General features: G+C 38.6%; 1 protein-coding gene across 1 annotated transcript in view; it reads right to left on the minus strand.

Moving 5' to 3' along the window:
• PDE4D (phosphodiesterase 4D) overlaps positions 1-23819 on the minus strand; it is a 1258413-nt gene extending 1234594 nt beyond the window's left edge. The window contains exon 1 of the mRNA XM_047729070.1: positions 23803-23819. The gene's annotated coding sequence lies outside the window, so the exon portion shown is untranslated. The remainder of the gene's footprint in view (positions 1-23802) is intronic.
• Between the last annotated feature and the right edge of the window lie 254 nt (positions 23820-24073).

The following is a 24073-nucleotide window of genomic DNA, read 5'->3' on the forward strand; positions in this document are numbered from 1 at the left end:
TTTAGCCACCAAGTTTCTGGTCATTTGTTATAGCAGCAACAGAAAACTAATACACTATCATTTAGAGAAATGCAAAGTAAAAATATGATGAGCTATCACTACTCACTCATTAGAATAGCTAAACTTAAAAATAGTGACAATACCAAATACTTGGAAAGATGCAGAAAAACTATATCTTTCATACATTGTTGGGGAAATATAAAACAGTAGAGCCACATACTCGAAACAACAAAATTTTATAGAAATGGAAAACAAATTAGGTGGTTGCCAAATTAGAAGTGAGGGACCATAAGGGAAAGGGAGTGGACATGACTACAAAAACATAGTAGGGATATTTCATAGTGACAGAGCTTCTGGATCTTGACTGATGTGGTGGTTACACAAATCCACATGTGTGATAAAATAAAGATGGATGTCACCAAGCTCAAACTCCTGGTTTTGCTATTGTACTACAGTATGTAAGGTATAGTCATCAGGAGAAATTGAATGAAGGGTAAACAGGACATGTCTGTATTATCATAGTGCCTTCTTGTGAATCTGTATTAATAGCTAAAGAGCTGAAAAATAATTTCATGCAGATTTGAAGCTGCCATGTATCCCTCCCTCCCTGATCACATGTCCTTTCTTCCCTATCTCCCTTCACAGAAGTATCCTACAATTATTGTTCAGAATTTCCATTGTCTTTTAATTATTTTAATATCCATTAATACATTCTTTGAAAATAAAAAATATTGTTATGCATGTTCTAAAATTTTATGTAAACAATATACCATTAATCTTTGTGGACCTTGTTTCTGCTTTTGTTTTTGCTTGACTTTACATTGTTGAGAACTATTTATGTTAATACATCTCATAGAGTTATGAGTTATGTCTGCTGGACAGTGTAAGTGCTGGACACCAGTGATGGACACTGGTCCACTATATAAATATACCACCTTTTATTTGTACTTTCTTCTATTGATGGACATACAGAATTTTTTCCAGTACTAGACCATTATGAAACTAGGCCAAAATAAACACTTAAGTGCATATCATCTGGTGAACACATATGTTTCCATGATATATGCCTAGATATATGCCTCCCTTAGCATATGTACATTTTTAACTTCACTAAAATATGTCAAATTCCTTCCCCAGTTGGTTGTAACAATTTATTCTTCCGCATCATAGAAAATACTTGGTATTTTCAGACTTTAGTTTTTACCAAACTGATGAGTATGAAATGGAATTGTTTTTACAGAATTTTTGTTTTAGCACAATCATTATTTTACTTTATTGTTTGTGTTTTAATGTCTTGTTTAAGAAATCCTTTTCTGCCCAGTGGTCAGAAAGATATTCTCATACTTTTTCTTCTAAAAATATAAATTCTTTATTTTCCCTTCACTTTTAAAGCTATACTTCATCTGGGATTTAATCTGTATTTGGTGTGAGGAAGGGATTTTCTTATGTTCATGCCCCCCACACAAATAATTACTTTTCCATTTATTGGATCCTTTCTACACTATTTTGTAATATATGCTCAGTCATACTTGGGCTTATTTCTGAACTTGGCATATTTATTTATTGCTACCCCAACATCCCAAAGTCTTATTTACCATACCTTTATGGTAATTTTTGGTATGTGGTATGGCTAACGTCCCTAACTTCTTTACCATTGTATTGATTACTACTGACCTTCGGGGCTTCATATAGACTTTAGAATCAACTTGTCAAATTTCCCCAAACAAACAAAACCACCTCTGTGAGAGTTTTTATTAGAATTTATAAACTAATATGGGAAGAAATAAATCTTTACTATATTAAGTAATTCTACTGTAAGCATGGTCTATCTCTCAATTTACTTAGTTCTTTTTTGAATCTTAAATAAAAACTTTGTAATTTTATCTGTAAATGACTTCTTTTGTTAGATTTATTCCTACATGTTTCTATTTTTTGTTGATAGTTTCATGGTATCAGCTTCTAAACAGAACAGATTGCTTATTGATTGTATAGACAAACTTTATTTTATACCCAGCAATCTCTCTGAACTTTTGTATTATATCCACCAGGTTTTTGGTAAAGACTCTTTCCTATTTTGACAGTCCTATCTCAGTTAATGACAATTTCACTTTTTCTTCTTACCAGTTATTTTTTTACTCACCATGCTGGCTAGGACAAGTTAAATATAAAGAGAGGTAGAGGCCATTCTCCTTCTGTTTCAGATGTAAGTGAGTCATTTCTAATATAGGACTACTAGCTATAAATTTCCATTATTTTAAAATACTGAGTTTTTTCTTCCTCAAGCCTACATTACCCTGTTTACTAGTCTCTTGGAGCACCAGCTTTTGATTTTGTTCTATATTTTTATTAATATCTACTTCTTATTATTTCTTTTATTATACTTTGTTTGCTTTTTAAATCTTGACTTGGATGCTGAAATTATTAATATTTAACCTTGTTTTGTTCTCTAATACAGGCATTTACAGATGAAACCTTTTGTTTCAGCCTTAACTACCATTTTTTGCTTCCTATAAGTTTTGTTATGATTATTTTAGATAATATTACCATTCAGTTTTAAATATTTTTAAATTTCCTTTATGTTTTTTGCTTTGATTAATGATTTGTTTAGAATTATGTTTATTAATTTGAAAGTCTATATGGGATCTTTCTGGGTTTTTGCTTAAATTCTCAATTTCAGATATTATCTCTTTTCAGTTATCCCTGTTCCCACCTTCTAGAATGCCTACTAAATACTCACTTAATCTTCTTATTCTCTTTAACATGTATCTTAACTTCTCTTTCACATTTTGTTTCTCTTCAGCAAATTCTGATTGATATCGTCAAATTACATTGCAGTTGACTAATTCTCTCTTCTGCTGTTTCTAACTTATTGTTTAACCCATTTGATAAAATTTTTATTTCAATTACTATATTTTTCACTTCCAGAATTTCTATTTGGGTCTTTTTGCAAACCAACATTTTCTTATATTTATAATTTGGTTTTCATGTCTTAATCATTTTCAATATTCTTATTTTATACTCTATGTGACAATTCCATCATGTGAAAATATTAAATTCTAATCCTGCTCCTTGTTGTATTTTTTTTATAAAGATTTTTATTTATTTATTTATTTGACAGACAGAGATCACAAGTATGCAGAGAGGCAGGCAGAGAGAGAGGAGGAAGCAGGCTCCCCGCTTGAGCAGAGAGCCCAATGTGGGGCTGGATCCCAGGACCCTGAGATCATGACCTGAGCCGAAGGCAGAGGCTTTAACCCTCTGAGCCAACCAGGTGCTCCTCTTTATTGTATTTTATAACTCTTATTCATGCAGAATTTTTTCTTATACTTTATAAATTATGAGTTCATCTTTAGAAAGTAGTTATCCATAGGAAAACTGTAAAGCTTGATTTAATGACAATCTCCTTCCCAAAAAGTTTGTAACTGACTCTACCAGATGTCTCAGATCTATCAGTGGCCTGGGTTAATTTCTTTTGGTTTATTTCTCAAGTTGTGATTCTTTTCCACACTATACAAATAATACAGATTTAAATTCCAAATCCAAATGAGGTGCAAATCCACAGTGGTGTGGCTTTGAAGGAAACATTTATTTCTAAGACACAGCTTTCTTACCCCTCCTGTGTGGATGGTGGATCTTTTTCCTAGAGCTTTCCATTAAAAAGTCCTAACTTTGTGCCAAAGATTTCTGTTATAAACCATGGAGTCTCAGTTTTCATTTCACATCTCCAAAAGGTTGTTAAAACTCAAGCCCTTGATTTAGATAGACTAGTTACATACTCCCAAGGGCAGCCATGGCATCAGTTCACATGTTTAACCTTTAGGTTTTTAATTTCATCTTTATTTCTGACCCATGGTGATGCCCCTTTTTCCTTTCAAGATCAAACATATGTGGGGGCACCTGGGTAGCTCAGTGGGTTAAAGCCTCTGCCTTCAGCTCAGGTCATGATCTTAGGGTCCTGGGATCGAGCCCCGCATCAGGCTCTCTGCTCAGTGGAGAGCCTGCTTCCCTCTCTCTCTGCCTGCCTCTCTGCCTACTTGTGATCTCTGTCAAATAAATAAAATCTTAAAAAAAAAAAAGATCAAACATATGTGAAAGAGATTATTTTACCTAGTATTTCTTTTTTTTTCTTTCAAGATTTTACTAATTTATTTGACAGAGAGATCACAAGTAGGCAGAGAGAGAGAGAGAGAGAGGAGGAAGCAGGCTCTCTGCCGAGCAGAGAGCCCGATGCGGGACTAGATCCCAGGACTCTGGGATCATGACCTGAGCTGAAGGCAGAGGCTTAACCCACTGAGCCACCCAGGCGCCCTTACCTAGTATTTCTAAGCATTTGTACAATGCATGATATTAAGATTATCAGCCATGCTTCTAGAACTAAAGTAAAAAATAAGATCCTTTCTCTAGTGAAAATCAACTTAGAGCACAACTGACAAGACAAATCCTTTTTAGTTCCCATATCAGAAAACCATATATAATTAAGGTCCATACATAGTCCAAAGCTCCAATTACATAGAAACTTTACACAGTACTTCACATAGATCCAACAAAGTCTTTCCATTTTCTGGACTCTCACAAGCTCTTCCAATCACATTTTGCTAGAATCTTTAAGCACATATCACTTTCCATATAAATTTTCTCTGCTTACTATCAACAAATTTCACTGGCTTTTCTTACTTTTTTCTATTCATTCAAAACAGCTTTTCTAAGCACATGCTATATTCTAGACACTGGGGATGTTGCCCAAAACAAAACTAAACCCTGGACCCACAGAGTTTAACTCTTAGAGCAGGGAAAATAATAAAAATAACAAATTAATACATATATTTTAGGTTAGAATAAAAATAAATCCATTTTGACACACAAAAAGGCAATTTCACATAATTCCATCTAATAGAACATGACAGCTGGTGATAAGTGCTACAAAGAAGGCAGGTTAAATGAATAAAGGGTGATAGGGGTGGTGTGGGTGTGCTATTTTAGGGTGCACAGCCACAAAAGACTTTCTTAGAAAGTGCTATTTCAACAGAGATAGGAATGCAGTGAAGAAGTAAGTAGTAAGGTTATCTGGAGGAAGAATGTTCTAATAACAGGGATATGTATTGTGGAAAAGTTCTGAGGAAGGAGTGGGTATGGCATATTCAAGGGACAGCAAGGAGATCAGAGGGTCCTGAGTGGAGTGAGTAAATGTGGTGCAAGATGAGGACAGACAGGGGCGAGGGGTTGGCCCAAGAATGCCATGGCAGCCGCGGTAAAAACTGTCTCACTCTTTGTGAGATGGGAAGCCCTTGGAAACCTTGGACAGAGGAATGGCAAAACCTGACCTGTATTTTCAGTGGTATGGAGGCCAGTCTCCAAGGAGCAGGATGGACATAGGAAGCTTAGTTAGGAGGCTACTGCATTCTCCCAGTTGGGAGACCATGGTATCTTAGACTCTAGTGGTAGCAACGGAAATATGAGGAGACGCTGGATACTCACAATTCTTTCATGATTCTTCTTTCTTTTTATTTGTCTTTAATGTCTCATCCCTAATCCTCTGTCAAAAACATTGTGCCTGCCTGCTATCTGATTCCAACAAGAAACTTACAGATCATTTTAAGTTAAGCACCTCCAAAATCGACATTTACTTGTTCCACAACCTGATACATCTGCATCACCACTTATGTCTCTAATCACCCTCAAAACAATGGCACCATACCTGATCAAAGAGGAGCTGGCATTCACTATGCAAGAAGCCTCACCCAAGAATGAGCATGGGGCTCCAAAGGCCACCAGTGAGCTTCTGCCTCTTTCTGAAGTCTCTGATGGGTGGGCTGAGCCTGAGCCACATACAGGAAAGGGCCACTCATGGCCAGCTGTGTTGCAAGGAGGCTCCTCTGAGCAAGAAACTCCTAAATCCAACCCTGCAGCCAGAACCCTTCCTTAGAAGTTTCTCTACTTTGCAACTTCCCAAACAGGAAGTTGTCTAAGGGGGTTACAACCCTTTAGGGAGAAGCTGACCACAGCTTAATGGCATGTGAATGAAACTTCTGCAACTTCTGGCCACATTTCCCCCTCATACCCACACAGGGTTAGACGTGTTCTAGTATACATATAGGACAAAGTACAAAGTAACTAGCTGGGCACGGTCTTAACACCAGGTCACCATGGCACGACAGAAATTAATTTTTTTGTCTTTCAATGCAATGTGTCCATCAAAAGTAAAGCTTAAACATCTATAAAATATAGTCAGTCCAAGAGGGCAAGTAATGTCAAAATGATTCTTCAACATATCTTACATTAAAAAGGATCCTAAAATATAGCTTGCACACAATATGCTAAGGCAAGGATATGACATTAAAATGTTGCTAAAATTACTGCCCAGTTTCAAGAGTATAAGCTATACCCATACACTTATGATTTAACTACACAGAGCCCACATAGGGTCACACGTAACAGTATTAAAATGAATATTCAAAACTTGTTTTCTGAAAAGGCACTTTGCAAAGATACAGTAGGTATGCTTTTTTCTGGGGAAAAAAAAATCCAAAACACCTTCATTTGGACTACAAAATGGAATAAGAAAGCAGAAATCAAAATGCATTCATCACCCTGGTTCTTCCCCTACTTATAAATAAAGCAGAAATTACATGTTTTGGTATTTGAGAAAATTGAACTAGATCCGAAATGATGATATTTAAGACTACCAAGACAGAAAATTATAGCTTGAATTCAATCTGCTATCAAAAGCATTTATGATGCCAGATAATATAAGAGAAATTTAAAATAACTATCAAAATGTCCAGTGATATAACCTTTCCTAGAATTTCATTGCTGAAAATCCTCTTCTGATAAAATTTCAAGGTTTCTTCCACTAATTCTATACTCTGACCCGACTATCTGAAAACCTACTTTTCCTGTAGATACTAACTTTACCACAAGACACAGTGATTCTTTGGAAAATTAGGCTCAACTCTCAGAGTTGTTCACAGGGTATCTGTGTTTAACTTACAAATTATTTTTCATTTTTCATAATTCTATGCAAATGATAAAACCACCACAGTACTGAAGGAAAAAACTTTGCTTTTTAAGTTTCAAAGTTCACTGCAGATAAAAGCACACTCTTCTGATGTGCTTAAGTCAGGTCCCCTTCCCTGGTCAATAAGGACTAGCATCTCTAGAAGCAGGGGAGGAAGTATCACCAGGAAGGCAATGGTCTGGATCTGGCTTGGCTCAAATAAGCAAAGATTGTACAGAAGTGACCTGGGTCCCTGGGGCCTTCTCAATCTAGCATCTTGCAGTGTTTTCAAATATTTAGATAAATGAGATTTCAAAGCTAAAAATGTATGTATAGAGAATATGACAGTAGCATACATTTTAAACAACAAAAAAAGTATGCTTTTCTCACTTAAAAACGAAACATCCTCTTTTCAAAAAATACCACTCCAGTTGAAAATCAACAATGACAATTTCAGAGCACAATTTATCTTTTTTTTTTTTTTTTTGGTCAAACATCAGCTACAGGCTCACACCAGCTCATTTAGTTAGATTATTTCTAATGATGTTTCAAAATAGCTGAAGTTGTACTAAAAGAGAAGAGCTTCTGAAATGTTTGATAAAGGAAAGACATAGGCTTTGGGGAGAGTTGAAAGAGCTTTGAATATATGGTGATAGAACGGCAGGGGGCTGGACTGGTAATAGGACATCTAGAAATGAAGGACGCTGCGGCATTCCATTTTTAAGTTTTAAGATTGTACTTCCAGGGGCGCCTGGGTGGCTCAGTGGGTTAAGCCGCTGCCTTCGGCTCAGGTCATGATCTCAGGGTCCTGGGATCGAGTCCCGCATCGGGCTCTCTGCTCGGCAGGGAGCCTGCTTCCCTCTCTCTCTCTCTGCCTGCCTCTCTGTCTACTTGTGATCTCTCTCTGTCAAATCAATAAATAAAATCTTTAAAAAAAAAAAATTAAAAAAAAAAAAAAAGATTGTACTTCCATGAAGGAGTGGAGAATTGGAGCAATATCTAAGAGCATAGGACCCAACTGGAAGAATAGGGGGTATATCCAACCCCTCTGAATTGCCCCTTCTCATCCTCATGGCCTCCCTCCATCAGTAAATTTTAAATCATGTGTACATCACTCCTAAACTCTATTTCATACCCCGTGCCACATTTCAGGGGCAAAGATATATGAATGAGAGTGGCATTTGCCTCCTACTCCTGGGAACTTGACTAGAGGGCTGAGTAGCCTAGCTCACACATTGGTGGATTAAGTCAATGCTTTGAAAGTTCAATAATCACTGGACTGTAAAGAAACAACTCACCAGCAAATGGGTCACTATGAGTTATGGACAGCAACTGAAAGATCAAAGGATATTAGTTTCCACTGCCAATTTATCGAAACTATTTAATAAGATGGCACACAGTTAACCAGAAAGTGCCCATGGTTCTGCTGAGAGCATCTGCTCTGCAGGTCTCAACCACTTAATTTTTAATCAGGGCTCCCACAGCACAGGCTCTTTGCACCTTACCCCAGAGATTCTGAGTAAATGCACTCTATTTTTAGATATTTTCCCTCTTGACACAGGGATCCACAAATATGAAAGAACAAGTCATCCCTCAGGCATGCTAGAGGTTGGTACTGTCTCTTCACTCTCACTCTGTGGTCTCTTTGCAAGCATTTAAAAAAGAACAATAGGCTGGAAATGTTTTCCTGCATTGGCCGTAAAGCGGGAATGTGTTAAAAGGATTTAGTCTGCTTTGCAATGTTAGATTAGCCATTTTTGGTAAATTGGAGGTACTTCAGCGTTCAGAGGCCACCTCAATTTTACCGTCAAGAGCTATCCTATGAGAAAGAAAGGCAAATCTCAGGTAGTGTTTTTTATTGAAAGCACTATTATTACCATTCTAGCAAAAGAATTGATGAAGAGAAAAGGCACCAGTATGTAAATTAATATTATTAACTTATCTTTACAGATGTTCAGAGAATACCACTCACCTGACACGCCTGGAATTAGTATTGAAGTCAAGCGTATTAAATCAAAAGGAGCCACATATATTGATGGTTTCCAAAATAATAATTCAGAATGGCCTTGTCAATATTTCAGAAACTCTAAGGCCCACAGTAATCTGTAATAATGAACAAAATAAAAAGGGACCTGACTCAATGATAATTATTCACAGACCTATGGGTGTATGAAAGGGCTAATTTAGCAAAGCTACCGACATACTATACCTTGAGAATCTTCCCTGCTTCTGAAAAGAATCATCAGTCAATCTTGATTCTTGAAAGAGTATGTCTTAGATAAAACTTTTTTCCCTATACCTTTCTAAAATTATTTTTTAGGTAGGCATGATAAGCAAACTGAGATGCCACCGAGATGCCCTAGTCATGCCCATTCATACATATGTCAGCATCCCCAGTTCCACAGAGAACACAACTGGAAATGTACTGGTCTCCAGATATTCAGTCAAAGATGCCGTCTTGTTCAGCCCAGCCCTGGGGTGCAGGTGAATCATTATTTATTCCAGTTTACACCTGAAGGAAGTGATTCCCAGAGAATCTGTGCTGTCAGAACTCATCTATCCTTCCAACTAAACCAAAAATAATTGTAATTAGTAACAACACATATGTTTTCTATTGTACTCTTCCATATACTCTTGCAATGATAACGTGATTGGGACTTCAAAGCCATCTAGTAATCCATGTACAGTATCATGTGTAAAATGATGGAGAATGCTTAAAGAGCAAGAAGCAGGAGGTACTTGTTAAAAATACAGAATATGTCATTGTGATATTTATACATAATCTGATTCAGCCAGCAATGAGATGTGCAGTCTCAGAAAAGTCATTTAATCTTGTTGACTCAGGCTCCTAATCTGTGAAATGGGAACATTAATGGTATCTACATTGGTGGGTCCCTGCAAAGATTAAATGAAGGGAAAAACAGATTACACCAGAAAACATATTTGAAGCCTTAATGCAATACCTGACATTTAGTAAATGCTCAATATTAAAGCTATTCATACACAGGAAAACATTCATTAGCAGCCATTGTCTTTCTCATAGAAAATCTACTAAAGGGCACCTGGGTGGCTTGGTCAGTTAAGTGTCTACCTTCAGCTCAGGTCATGATCCCAGGGTCCTGGGATCAAGCCACACATTGGGCTCCCTGTTCAGCAGGGAGCCTGCTTCTCCCTCTGCTGCTTATCTTGCTTGTGCTCTCTTTCTCTCTGTCAAATAAATAAAATAAAATATTTTTTAAAAAAGAAAATCTACTAAAAATAGCATGGTTTGAACACTTCCTCCAAGAAGAGGAATGCTACCTCAACTTAAGCTTTGTTCCTGAACTGTCTCATATTTGCCCTTTCTTATTTTTGCAAGTTTAGTAATCACCCCGCATGTCAGAACATGTCAACCAAGTTAGCTGAGATTAGAAAGAGCACACATATTTCAACCTTATCAGCAGTAACTCATGAGAACAACTTAGAAATGGCAAGGAATCCCTCCTGTATATGTGATGATAACTGTTCATGACTAATTTTCCATTTCCTGAAAAATTTTCCAGTATCTCAAGATATTGGCCTTTGGAGTCAATGAGAAGTAGGTTCAAATCCTAACTCTGATGCTTACTAGTTGTATGACATGAGCAACTCACTTTTCTATGAGCCTCCATTTCCTCATTTATAAATACTTATAATTACACTATAGGAAGTCATCATAAGGGTTAAGAATTAAGTTCATAATTAATAGCTCTTAATCAACATTATTATTATGGAGTTCCCAAAAGTAAGTTTACTTTTGGCTATGACATATTCCTAAGTCAAGATAATACAAATACAATGTATTTTCTGACTTCACCTCAGCAAAGTAGTCTATACAACATACTTTCCAAACTGGCCTCTGGAAGTAATTCCTCAAACATTGCTTCTGTACAACTTTTTACATCTGTCCAAACTGATGCTATCACTTTGAATTATAATCCTGATTTTTAACAAGCTCATTATCTGTCTAGACACATTCACCGTTAAAGAGAGAGCTCACGATTTTAGTATTAGATTTGGAATCTTATAATTTTAGTCGATAAAAATCAGAGCAATCTCTCCCTCACATTTTTACTGAGCCTAAGTTACATGAAATCCCCAGAAAGTTAACGCCACTAGATTCTACCGTCACTCTAGTTGGCCAAAGCATTACTCTCCATTCTAAACTATTGCCAGAACCAACTATACATGCAGAGTTCCAAAATCACATGGTCATCACACCCCAAGAATATTATTTCCAACACCACCATCACCTGTCCCGTTACTTCCACGGTTGAGGTATTTTTAAGATCATCTCATCAGAGGTGTGTAAAATCTTTAAAAGCAATATTTTCATTCCACTACTGGGTATTTATCGAAAGAATATAAAAACACTAATCTGAAAAGATATATGTACCCCTGTGTTTACTGCAGGATTATTTACAATAGCCAAATTATAGAAACAGTCCAAGTGTCCATCAATAGACGAATGGATAAAGAAGAGGTGGTAAATCTACACAATGGAGTATTTCTCAGCCATTAAAAAGAATGAAGCGTTGTTACTTGTAACAACACGGATGGAACTGGAGAGCATGATGCTAAACACAATAAGCCAGTTAGAGAAAGACAAATACTGTATGATTTCACACATACGTGCAAAATAAGAAACAAGACAAATGAACAAAGAAAAAAAGAGACAAACCAACAATAAACACAAACAAAAAAGAGGCTCCTAAGTGTAGAGAACAAACTGATGGTTACCAGCGGGGAGGTGGGTAGGGGGATGGGTGAAACAAGTGAAGGGGATTCAGAGAATACTTATCATGATGAGCACTGTGTATAGAATTGTTGAATTGCTCTACTGTACACCTAAGACTAATATAACACAATAATACGTATAACAGAATTAAAGAAAAAGTATACAATAAAAATTGTTAATGGGCATTCAAACACACACAAAAGAATTTTAAAAAACATGTATTTGAAGATTTAAGGGACAGATTAAAAAAATCAGAATTTACTTTATTTCATAAATGCTCACACTGTGACTTTATTTAAATTATAAAATCAGTAATCCTAAATACAAATGTCCCCAACCACCTGGAAATGTACTCTCAATTTGAATCTCGTGAATGTTTTAAAATAAATAAGTCAGATAAACTACATTTATTCAGACACAGATTACATGAAAAACTTTCTAGTAAACACATTAGAAAGTATAAACAAAACAAAACTGGCTCTCTCCTTAAGGAAATAATAATACATACCCATGATTAAGAGGATTAAAAAGCAACATATTTTGAATATGTGAACTGATACAATGTGGACAAGACAGAGATAACTAAGGGGGCAGATTGCTAAATAAGGAAAGTCCATACTGACAGAGACAGAAATGGGCTTTCTTCTTGGGGAACAAAACATACTGGGGTAGAAACAAAAAAAGTTGATTTTTAAATTGCTTAACAACAGTATAGAGTCTATAACTCAGACAGAAAAGATGGCCAAGGAAAACTGAGTTTAATCCTACATGTTATGTGAAGGCGCTGTAGAATTTTAAGGGGGAAAAATAATAAACATAGTATTCAGGAAAGATTCTTCCATTTCAAATCATTTCTACCTATTCTTAACTTTTCCTCACAAAATCTCTGTTGTTAAGGTGAAAGAGCTTTTGTTTTCTTTGTTATATGACAATTTCTGTGGCGTTCGCAATACTCAAACAATTCTGAGTGCTTCATGCAAGACAAAAAAAATTAGTATTAATTAAATTAATTAAATGAGTATTTTTAAAAAGTACAACCTGCATTCTTTGATGTATCTTTTAGTTTCTCTTGCTTCAAAATAAGTTCTTAGCATGCTCTGTGTCTGAAGGCATTTAGCACTTAGCTCCCTCATAAAATGACAAGGGACAGAAATAGACTGCGGCGATTTTGCATTACTTCTGTCACGTCCAGTGGCCTGGAGAGTGAGGCCACGCTAGAGAAAGCATTACTGCCAGCAAATGCTGAGAACGTTCAGCAGCTCCTGAGACAAAATGGGCATTTCTCTGTCGATATGGCCCCTCACCTCCACGCAGTGTCTTCAGCAATCCCAGCTGCACAGGAATGGGGGTTGCCAAATACAGACACAATCTGTCCCCTCTCCTAAAATGAGGTTGATTCTCATTAATTCTTAAGGAGTCACAGGCAAGCTGTTGGCAATTTGCTCAAGTGAAGAGCAAGCCATATTGAGTGGTTGCAACACTTCAGAACTCAGAGCGCAGCATAAACTGACATGTGCCCACAGCCCCAGCTTACCGGCAGTTTCTGAACCTATCTAATAATAGCTGGGACAAAGGGAAGAATGAAGTGTGTCACACACACCTCACTGGCCAGGCCAGGCTTTTGCAATGCTGAACTAACGGAAAAAGGGGGCTCTTAAGTAACTCATTCCGTCCTCGGCGCTGTCTTACAAAATAGTCAGCACAACAGCCTGTTCCCGCTGCCCACAGTGATGGCGGCCTCACTCTGCTTCCTACACCTGTCCAGGGCAGCGGCTAAAGCAATGCTGTGTGTATTCACACCTGCAGGAAATAGCACACTCTGTGGAATGAAGCATTCACACAATAAGAAAAATAAACAAAAAGACGTGAATGGACGATTCATAAAAGAACAAAAATGGAGGCATCTGCGCGGCTCAGCCCAGTAAATTCAGGTGGTGATTTCAGGGAGAGATGGAGCCCCACCTCACTCCACTCTGGGCATGGAGCCTAGTTAAGATTTCCTTCACTTGCCCTCCCTCCCCCCACCCCTACTCTCTCAGGCTCATACCTTCTAAAACAAAAAAGAACAAAAATGATTTCTCAAAAATATATGAGAAAAAGTTTGGCCTCTCTAATATAATAAGACCACAAAATGAAACAAAACAAAGAACCACTTTCCCATTAAAGTTGATCAATATTTTTTAAAAAGTTAAAGAAATACATACTCGTTGCTGGTGAATTTGCAATGATTTGGGGATGTTCATATACTAGTGGAGAGAGGAAATAATGTCACAAACTTGAGAAACAGTTCACCAACAGTTACATTTACATTCTGAAAGTATTCAAAAGGAAAATACTCATGTCCAGAAAGCTTACTAGCCCGTTCATATAGCAAAATAATTAAATGAAAATAAAATGAGGAAAAGCTTAATAAGAAATATGATCGTAAAAGGAGCAATGCTTCAGAAAACCACACAGGAAAACTGTGAAAATTCTATTTGTGAAAACCATGTCACCTTGGACTTCTATGGTTTCCAAATTTTTATTGTGAAATACTTCTTACATATAAAATAGTACATATAATGATTATCAATGCTGCATATAATTACAAGTGAAAAAATCAGACATGTGTACAATGTGATCACAACATATCTAAAAATTCCCTCCATATAAAATATGTCTAGAAGGAAATAATCTGAAGTCTTAATGGTAGTTATTCTCCAGTAGTGAATTAGTGAATTCACTAGTTAATTAGTGAATGGTAGTTATTCTCCAGTAGTGAATAGGTAATTTTTTCTTGTTTTTCCTACCCTCAAAACTTGAATTTCTACTAAGTATAATATAAATTCATCAAATTTACTATCTAACTTCAGATGCTAAATTGGAAAAATGTTAAAACCACCATATTCATCTGTTTATTTTTTCAACAAGTATTTATTGAGTTCTTCCTATGATCACAAAACACTATGTATCAAAAGAGAGATAAACGAATATGAGACATATTTTACACTCTCCAAAAGTTTGTAAGAAATATAGCCAGGTACTAGAAAAGTAAAATAGAAAAATACACTCATCATAAATTCAGTGGAGTGAATTCCTCAGGACACGGTGGCATTGCACAAGATGAAGAAGGAAGTAAATTTCATGGGATCTTGTCCCTCCTTATGTATCACTAATCCGGATGAAATTCTCCAATTAATAATTCCATGCTCCCAGGAGGAATCTGGACTCAAGGCAATCAGAAAATTTATCCAGACCACGGAAAGGAGCTTACCAGTAAGAATGCCTGCAAAGCTGCACTGTGTCCTTTTCTAATCTACTAGAGGTTATCTGTGAGTGATATTTTTATGATATTATATTTATAACCATAGGAAACTCTCATAAACTCCTGATCTTGGATATCGTCTTGACTACAAATTCCATCCATTCCAAAACTCCAGTCTATAAAACATTTTATGTGACAAGCATCTCAAAATTTTTCAAGGCAGTGGCTTCCATTTACAGACAGTTTAACTCAATTCAACACATTTATTAAGGTCTTCTAGGGATCAAGCACTAAACCACACCCTCTTTGCACACTATAAGTAAGAAAAGACCCCTCCCTTCAAACAGCTCATAAAGCAAAAAGAAAACCACAAAATACATAAATGATCACCTATAGTTTACCCATAGAGCTCTGAACTCTTTCTTTGCAATTGGATCCACTTTCTAGGATAAGCACTAAGGAAAGAGTAACTACTTTTACTTTGCAGATGAGCCTGGTCAAAAGTGAGTATGAAAGGGTAAGAAAGGTATCATATTAAAAGTAAAGTATAGTATTAAAAGTATGGTATTAAAAGGAAAGAAAGGTATAATCAGATAAATTTAGGAAACCTCTTCTGAAGATTCAATTATTAACAATGCACTTTTTTTTTTTTTAAGCATCAAATCTTTCATGAAAACAAACAAACAAAACCCAAAAACTGTTTGGGTACATTTAATCTTGTGCTCACCGCAGCGCCACCACCGTGACCACCTATTGAAAAACTAAACCATTTCTTATGCTGTATGTGTTAACGTTTTTTTGGAAAACTCACTGGAAAAATCTGATCTAAACCAACCACACATTTAACAGTGACAAACTGAGGCTCAAAAACACTTAGGAAGTTATTCACCAAAGTCATAGCTGTCGCTGTGGCAGAAACGGGACCAGAATCCAAAACTCAAAGTTATCACCATGCTAATCCTATGGCCTAGAATCACAAACACCCATAGGATTGACATATTTGGGGTACTGACTGACAAAACCAGCATAATTTTAGCCCAGAGTAGGGAAATACTATCAATACAGAGTTGGCAAGAAAATGGGAAGCTCTCAAGGGCCCAGAAGTCAACAATACAACTATTTCTATTTAAAATAGAAAAGTCTGGGCACCTGTGTGGCTCAGTCAATTAAGCATTTGCCTTTGGCTTGGGTGATGATCCCAGGGTCCTGGGATCAGTCCTGGGTCTGCTCAGGAGGGAATCTGTTTCTCCCTCTCCCACTGCCCCTCACCTTGCTCATGCTCATTTTCTCATGCTCTCTCTCAAATAAATAAAGAATAAAATCTTTAAAATAGAAAAGGCTTCATTCTCAATATTGAGGAGACACTAGCGACAATGGAGGAATGAGACTAGTTGCTCTCTCTGGTGGTCAGCTTCTCTGTCAGTCTGTTCAGGTGTCAAAGATAAGGACTTTATACGGAGGCAACTCTCTTCATACAAAGTTGATCATCCCAGAGGAAGGGATGAACAACAAAAATCAACAATAATAGAACCCTTCTCTGAAAACTATCTAACTTCACAATGAGTTCCTGAGGGGGCTGGTGTCCTCTACAGTGGAACTTTCATTACAAAAAAAGGACAGATTATCATCCACTGGGAGAGCTATAAGCACAGTCCTGCCTAAAGGAAAAGAGATGGACTTGATAAAATTTCAAAGTCATTGCCAACTTCTCAAGACAGGCTGAGTCAGAGGCCGGCCATTCTTTCTGTCTGCTATCAAGAGGCTCTGCTGCACTGTCTACTTCTTTGCCTCACCTTTTGATCGTTTTCTTGTTTACTGGCATCTCTGCCTATCCTATGGGGAAAAAATGGAATAAGTCTGGAAACAAGTTATTAGACTGAATTCTTTCCAAGAGAGATCTATTGTTTGTACATGGAATACAACAGAAGAAAATAAAATTGTAGCTAAAATATAATTTGAATTGCTTGTGCATTTTTATATCCCATTTCTCAATCAAATACATACAACCCTGAATGTTGGGATGGTACTGATGAAGCTACATGACCGAGGAGGTGCTCTAGTTAATGTTCCGAACTTAGATTTTCAGAACCAATTTTTCTACTCCAAATCAGAATTTGTGAACATTTGGCTTAATCCTTTTTCTCCCATGTACACTCCCCTAAGCCTCCCTTTAAAACTGACTGCTAAAAGGAAATGATTCTGAGAAGGCTTTTGAGGCGTTTCAATGTGTAACTAAATTGACTACCTTTCTATTTAATTTAACTCTATTTTAAAACAATATAAAGATAACTACAACACTAAAATCCCTTTCATTAAAATAAGTATATGTCTGATTTTGGCTTATCCAAATTAGCTCTGAAGGTTGTTAGGTTAATTTTACTCATCATGAAGACTTGAGTTTAGCACTTACAATCTAAAGATAATGCCACAGGTTTAAAGATTGTAATGATCTTTTAAAAATCAATTTGCATCGATCAAGCTTAAGTCTTCTTGTAGGCACAAGCAAAAAAGAAAAACTTCTTAAATTAAGTACATAATAAGAAATCGACAACTTCTTGAGCCCCATGTGTTCATGAAACAGATAAAAATGTTTCTGAAATTTGTTATTTCTTTTTTAAGATTTTATTTTTATTTATTCATTTGCCAGAGAGAGAGGGAGAGAGAGAACATACGCAAGGGGAGCAGTAGGCAGAAGGAGAAGCTGACTTCCCGCTGAGCAGGAAGCCTGATATGGGTCTCGATCCCAAGACCCCAGGATCATGACCTGAGCTGAAGGCAGATGCTTAACTGATTGAGCCACCCAGGCATCCCAATTTGTTATTCTTTTGAATTTTCCCCTACATCACATGTTCACCAGAAAAAGATAAAGTTCTCCCTATGTTCTCTTGGTGCTAATTATGTCCTATCACTAGGTGGGGGAAAGAACTTCAGTTCAATCTGTGTAATCCTGGCATAGACACTCCACCTGGTTCTCTAGACTCCTCACTCATCTCCCATCTTAGTGCGAGAAAGAAAGGGGGGACCTAGGTGTGCTAAGGCCCATGAGCTCTACCATCATTACCCACAAAGTTTATCACCACCTGAGTATAGCAACAACACCAGCTGCATGATGGGCCTGAAACAAAAAACACAAAAGAGCACAACTATAGAATGGGTTAGCTAACTACATCCGAGTTATCCTGCCTTTCAGACACTGGAAAGAACACCTGGTTTAATCATGAATTTAAATTATTTCTAAGTGGAGCTAAAAGAAACTGGACAAAAATCCAGGAAAGGGGCAGCACAGTGTAGAATGCAAGGACTTCTGGAAATCAGGGATTCCCCAAGGTCAAATCCTGACTCTCGCTGTAGAATCTCAAATCCTGACACTTACTTGCTATGGAACCTTGACCCATGACCTTTAGTTATGTAAAGTCAGGATCAAGGTAGCTCCTCACATGTGAAGTCTTTATTAAATGGTAGCTGCTATTATCGTTATTTTCTCAATGGAAGGGTCCCTGGACCCCTGGAAGCCACTCTTTATTTCCAATCCAGTATCCTGCAGAAAGACAAGGGTTTCCTTGCCCTGTGGTTTAATCTTGAAATATAATGATTTAACAAAAATATCGATGAGCCTAGGATCATCTCCAGCTTTCAGCAGAGTAGAATGCATTTAACATTAGAGAAACACAGAATCGCCTTTTAAAATGCACTAATATTGTGCACTTATTTTTTAACACTACTTCCTAGCTTTGTCGGATACACCTGAGAGAGTGTCCCTCCCACATGAAAGGGTATTTTCCATACTAACAGTGATAATGGGGGAGAAGGGTGGCACAGAGGAAAATCTCACCTCTCATCCTGAAAGATAACCCCGGGGAGAATGGAAAGTGGAGGGAAAAATTGGAGTTGAAGTCGACGTCAGACGTGCCTCGACTCTCTAATTTTCTGTACTCTATTACTTGTTATTTGTGCAAGGAAGAGAGACAGGCTGGATGGGGTGGAAAAAGAGCAGTAGAGGAGAAATCACTACAAATTATAAACAAAAACTTGGTCGTTGTGATTGACAGCTTCTCTTGGGACTTCCCGGGGGAGCCAATTAGCGCTGGTTGCTGGGGTGGGTTTGCTCACACAAACCTCTGTGCTAACACCCACCTGCGCTATGCCTACTTCAGTGAAGCCACACACCTTCTGTTAATAAAGTTTAGGACCAATCACCCCACAGAGAGAGTCCTGTTAAGTCTCTAAAGCAGATGTCTTGGGTAAGCGGCAGGGAAACACCTTTAACTTCTATTGCCTTACTGGAAATCAAGACACTAAAAAATGATCTGGCTCATTCTTTCTGCTCCTCTTTTCTTTCGCTCCTATCACCTGAGGCAACAGCAACCACACACTCCACAGAAGTGTTAATCCATGGCTCTGCCACCTGCTGAGCCTGACTGTTTTCAGAAGTGAGAGAAGTCATGTCACAAGCGCAGATTATAAATCCAGGCAGAAAACAAATGACAAGAATTAGTAATAACTCCAAAGTACTGTCTCCAGGAGCACTGGGAGACACAGTTTATGTGAGCCGTACAAAACAGTTAAAGCAGAGTTTAGCACCATCTGGGAAGCGGCCTGGCCAAATAGTTCCTGGAATAAAATTCTTTAGGGTGTTTCCACCTGCTTCGATAAACAGAGCTCAGGATGTTTTGTGAATCCGTTTACTATAACTTCACACAAACTCACACCGGTTCTGTGGTCTTGTCTCCCCATGAGTGATACCCATCCTCATGGAGGCATCTCTCCTTGTCTCCTACTATCCAACCATCAGGCAGCAAATTTTGACAAAACCTATTTGTTATGAGCAGAGCTCTGTATAAGAGACTCTAAAAAAGAGAAGAAAATGCCTCCAAGTCCTCGGCTTTGAAAAGCAAAAATGAACAAAATTAACCAACTGGGTGTTGCCCCATGTGAAAGATAATAAACTATAAAAAAAAATCTTTGGGGAGTTCTGAAAAGGAAACAAAGACATAAATGCAGGAAAGACTCCCCAGAGGAGATCAGATATGAATTTAATTTTTTAAAGGTGAAAATTGCATTGACAGGGATGGGTAAAAAATGGAAGCAAAGTTCTAGAAGTGAAAATGTACAAAATGTCAAGCCTTAAAAGATAGGACTAAAGATCTAAAAGATATTTAGACTCCCCTCAAGCTCAAATTCTCCTGAAAACAACCAAAGGGAAATCAAAGATAGATTTCTCTAAATTCTATATAGGCCAAATTCTTCCAGAGATGATTGTCTTCCTCTCCCTGGGACAATTCTGTCTGCTAATTTGACCTCAGCACAAAAGAAAATGATGGTACCTTAGCTAAAGAAATTTAAAAATGCTGGAATAAATTCTTTTCATCCCACCCCCATCCTCTCATATGGACACCAGCTTTCTCCATAAACAAATTAAAGTTGGAGAAGATAACCCAGACAAAATGATATCGAGAGAGACAGGCACTAAGTTCCTTTCAGGTTCATTAGGCAAATGGAACGGGATATCTCAGAAGGTGGAAGGTAAAGCTGGTTGTCAAATTCAGCAACATCAGGCAAAGTCTGTATCAACAAAAGCACATCAATCTTAGCTGAGCTTAAACTGGGGATGTGGATTATGTCTTCAGGATCTATTCTTCTCTGTACTGGGATACCTCTGACGTTGGAAGGACTTGGCAAAGTTAGTGAGGACCTGGACGCTCTGCTCACACCCCTCACTATAATTGTTTAAACTCTGTAGCTAACACTGTGATCCTTACTCAGAAAGGGGCCTTAAGAAGTCCTCATTCATTTATTCAAAAATTATTTTATCAAGTACGTGTTCAGTGCCAGGCATCACTGTACTAGACTCCAAGGATACAATGATGAAAATTACAGACGTGTTTCCCACTCTGTGCAGTTTATATTAAAGAGGAAAAATAGTTGGAAGGCAGAAATACACTTGATCCATTCAAAGAATAATGGGTGCATTGTATTCTGATCACCTCCTTTCCGCGCCCCCCCCCCCACTGGTGAGAGTGGTTGATGTTCCCACCCTAGGGGATGTGGGAATCAAATGAATGCATGATACCCAATACGGGATAGCTGAGATCCACAAGAGTTCATAAGGCACACTGACTCACAGCTCCCGGGTGGCCATTGCTTGCCATACAGGGCCACATGGAGCCTCATTCAGGAGTAGCATGAACAAGCAGAGGCTATGAGAGACAGGTTTCATAGTAACAGTGGGATGATGTGACCCCTCCTTGCCACAGGAGGATGTGACTGGCATGTTTGAATAGTTCCACAGGCTGGCAGGGCACTCAAGCCCACCACTCAAGGTGAAGCCGACACTGTGCTAGGTTCGTGTGATAAGAACTGTTTAGCTAGACTCTTTTATCCACAGTAGCATAATCGGGAAGGGAACTGGTGGGTAGGCGCAGCTTTACCACAGGTCGAGGCAGTACATATTGAACCTTATCACCCAGGTACACACAAGACAGTTCAAGGTCCAGCCCTGGGAGTACTAATGCTCCCTGAGAAAACCTCCCTGTTTTCTTCCACTCCTCCTTCCCTCAGATAGCAAAACAGTTCAGGCACACAATGAGTCCTGGGGGCCACCCATTTGTGTCTCGGGTCCAACTCTGCTCCTCAAAGAATGCTACCCTCGTTCTGGAAAGCCACGCCACTGGGACAGCCAGGGAGGACACAGGGCTTTTGGAAGCACTTTCTCTGACAGCAGTATTCAATGCAAGTTAGGAAAGTTAGTGAACATAACCGAAGTTAACGGAAGTTCAGAGAACGTTGGTCCCTCCTGAGAGAGCCAAGAGCATGACAGAGGCAGCCGCACACAGACCAGGGAGGATGGGCGCTTTGTCTAACGGGCTTGCTGAGAAGCAGCAGAAGGCAGGAAGTGGGAAGCTGAATGCAAGAGAAAGAACAGGCAGAGGTTTTAAGCATTGAGCAGCCTGTTGACACTCCTGCCTCAAACACAATGCTGACATCAGTCAATGTAATAGAAAGAGAAAAAAAAAGCTATTTAGAGACATTGCATCTCTTGCAAAGGGTGTGGTTTGCTTCCCCCACAGCAGGCTAACAGAAAACCTCAGGAAAGCATCTTCAAGAGACACAGAGAGTGGAATCAGAGTATTTTTTCAAAAGAATCTATAAGGAAGGCAATCCTGAAGTTCAAGAGTCTAGCAATCTACAAGTTTTGGAGAAGGAAAAGTCACTCCCAAAGAGCTGGTGTGCTCCTTATTTGCTCCCCTTTGTCCCTCTGTGCCCTCCAGTGCAGGCAGCCCTGCCGTTCCTCCATGGAAAGAGGACCACTGTGGGAGGGGACCTGACTGGCTCCAGACTTTGGAGTCCTCAACGGTCACTGCATCCACATCCGGCTGTCCAGGCTACGTACCTCAGTTCACCCAGTCCCACGTAGATACACGACCTAGCTCAATAAATGTAAAATGTTCACTTCTAAGAGAGTAGAAGGAAGGACTCTGAAGGTCACACTCATCTGTCTTCACACGGTTCTCCGTGAATCAGAAATAGAAGGTCAGTGGATACATTCACTCTTCCATTCCATGCTCAGCCAAAAATCATCACTGTGTCCTCCCAGGCTGCAGACCAAATGATAATGTCCCAACCACTTCCCTTTAGAACAGACTGAGAGGACTGAAGAAAAGCATAGGGTATTATTCATGAACCCTATGGCTTCCACCCAGACCACCCAGGGACTGCTTTACTCTTCCTGTGTCTCCTACCACCAGAAAGTTCTCAGCAGAAATGGCAGCTGAAGAACAGGACTCGACTGGGTGACAGAATGAAGCGCTCGGCAGAAAAGAATTAAGTAGTTAAGAAGTTCAAACTGGGGGCACCTGGGTGGCTCAGTGGGTTAAAGCCTCTGCCTTCAGCTCAGGTCATGGTCTCAGGGTCCTGGGATCGAGCCCCGCATCGGGCTCTCTGCTCAGCAGGGAGCCTGCTTCCCCCCTCTCTCTCTGCCTGCCTCTCTGCCTACTTGTGATCGCTCTCTCTCTCTCTCTCTGTTATATAAATAAATATTTTTTTAAAAGTTGAAACTGTATATACATTTTGATTGTAATTTCATCAGAAATTGGCCTGGGGGGGAAAGGACTGGGAAAAAAATATTTAAGAGTATATTAACAAAGAAAAGAAAGGAGACCTTTCTCAGGGCCCATTACTGTACCTACGAGGTTCTCCGAAGCGGTTGAAGTCAGGACAGAACCATTTTGTGTGCGCCCATACCTATGTGTATACCCTTCTGTATTTTCAAAGTTGTATTAGTGAGATTGGAGTAGATAAATAAAACATTTCAGGGCACCTGGGTAGCTCAGTTGGTTAAGCATCTGCCATCATTTCAGGTCATGATCTCGGGGTCCTGGGATGGAGTCATCAGGCTCCCTGCTCAGTGGGGTATCTGCTTCTCCCTCTACCCCTTCCCCTGGTTCATGATCTCTCTCTCTCACTCTTTCTCTCAAATAAATTTGTAAAACAAAAATTTCAAATATACATACACATAAAAGATCACAAGAACACTCCAAAACAATACGACACCATGGGAGCTATTTATTCTATGGGAAAAAGAACTTGAGCTGGAAGCAGACACACTCGGCTTAGTCTCTTATTAACTGTGTGCCCTGGGGCAAAACATTGACCCTTTGAGCTTCAGTATCCCCACCTATTAAAAAAAAAAAAAATGACAGCACCACCTACACTGGAGCATTACCTCTCATCAGGAGTTAAGTGTTAACTGTGAAAGTAACTTGCCTCCTACCGGCCCTCCCAAGTAGTCCGAAAGGTTCCTGTCCTTACCTTTTACACCACTTCTTTGTTCAAGCCAGAGATTCTATCCTCTCTTTTGATTCAAGGCTCTCTGCAGAGATTAGATTGTGGAAAGCTTAACAACTTGGAAAAAATGATCAGACAGCTGTTTCTAGATCTATGTTTGCAACTTTATTGCACCAAAGAAAACACTCTTCCTTTATCTGCAAAATCTGCTGTCTGTGGCAAGATTTATCAGGGCCCTTCAGGGCTTTCTGACAAAGTAAGGGCATCTCTCCTTCCTTCCCAGTTAAAAGGCAGG

Source organism: Lutra lutra, chromosome 5, assembly GCF_902655055.1.
Source record: "Lutra lutra chromosome 5, mLutLut1.2, whole genome shotgun sequence".
NCBI lineage: Eukaryota > Metazoa > Chordata > Mammalia > Carnivora > Mustelidae > Lutra > Lutra lutra.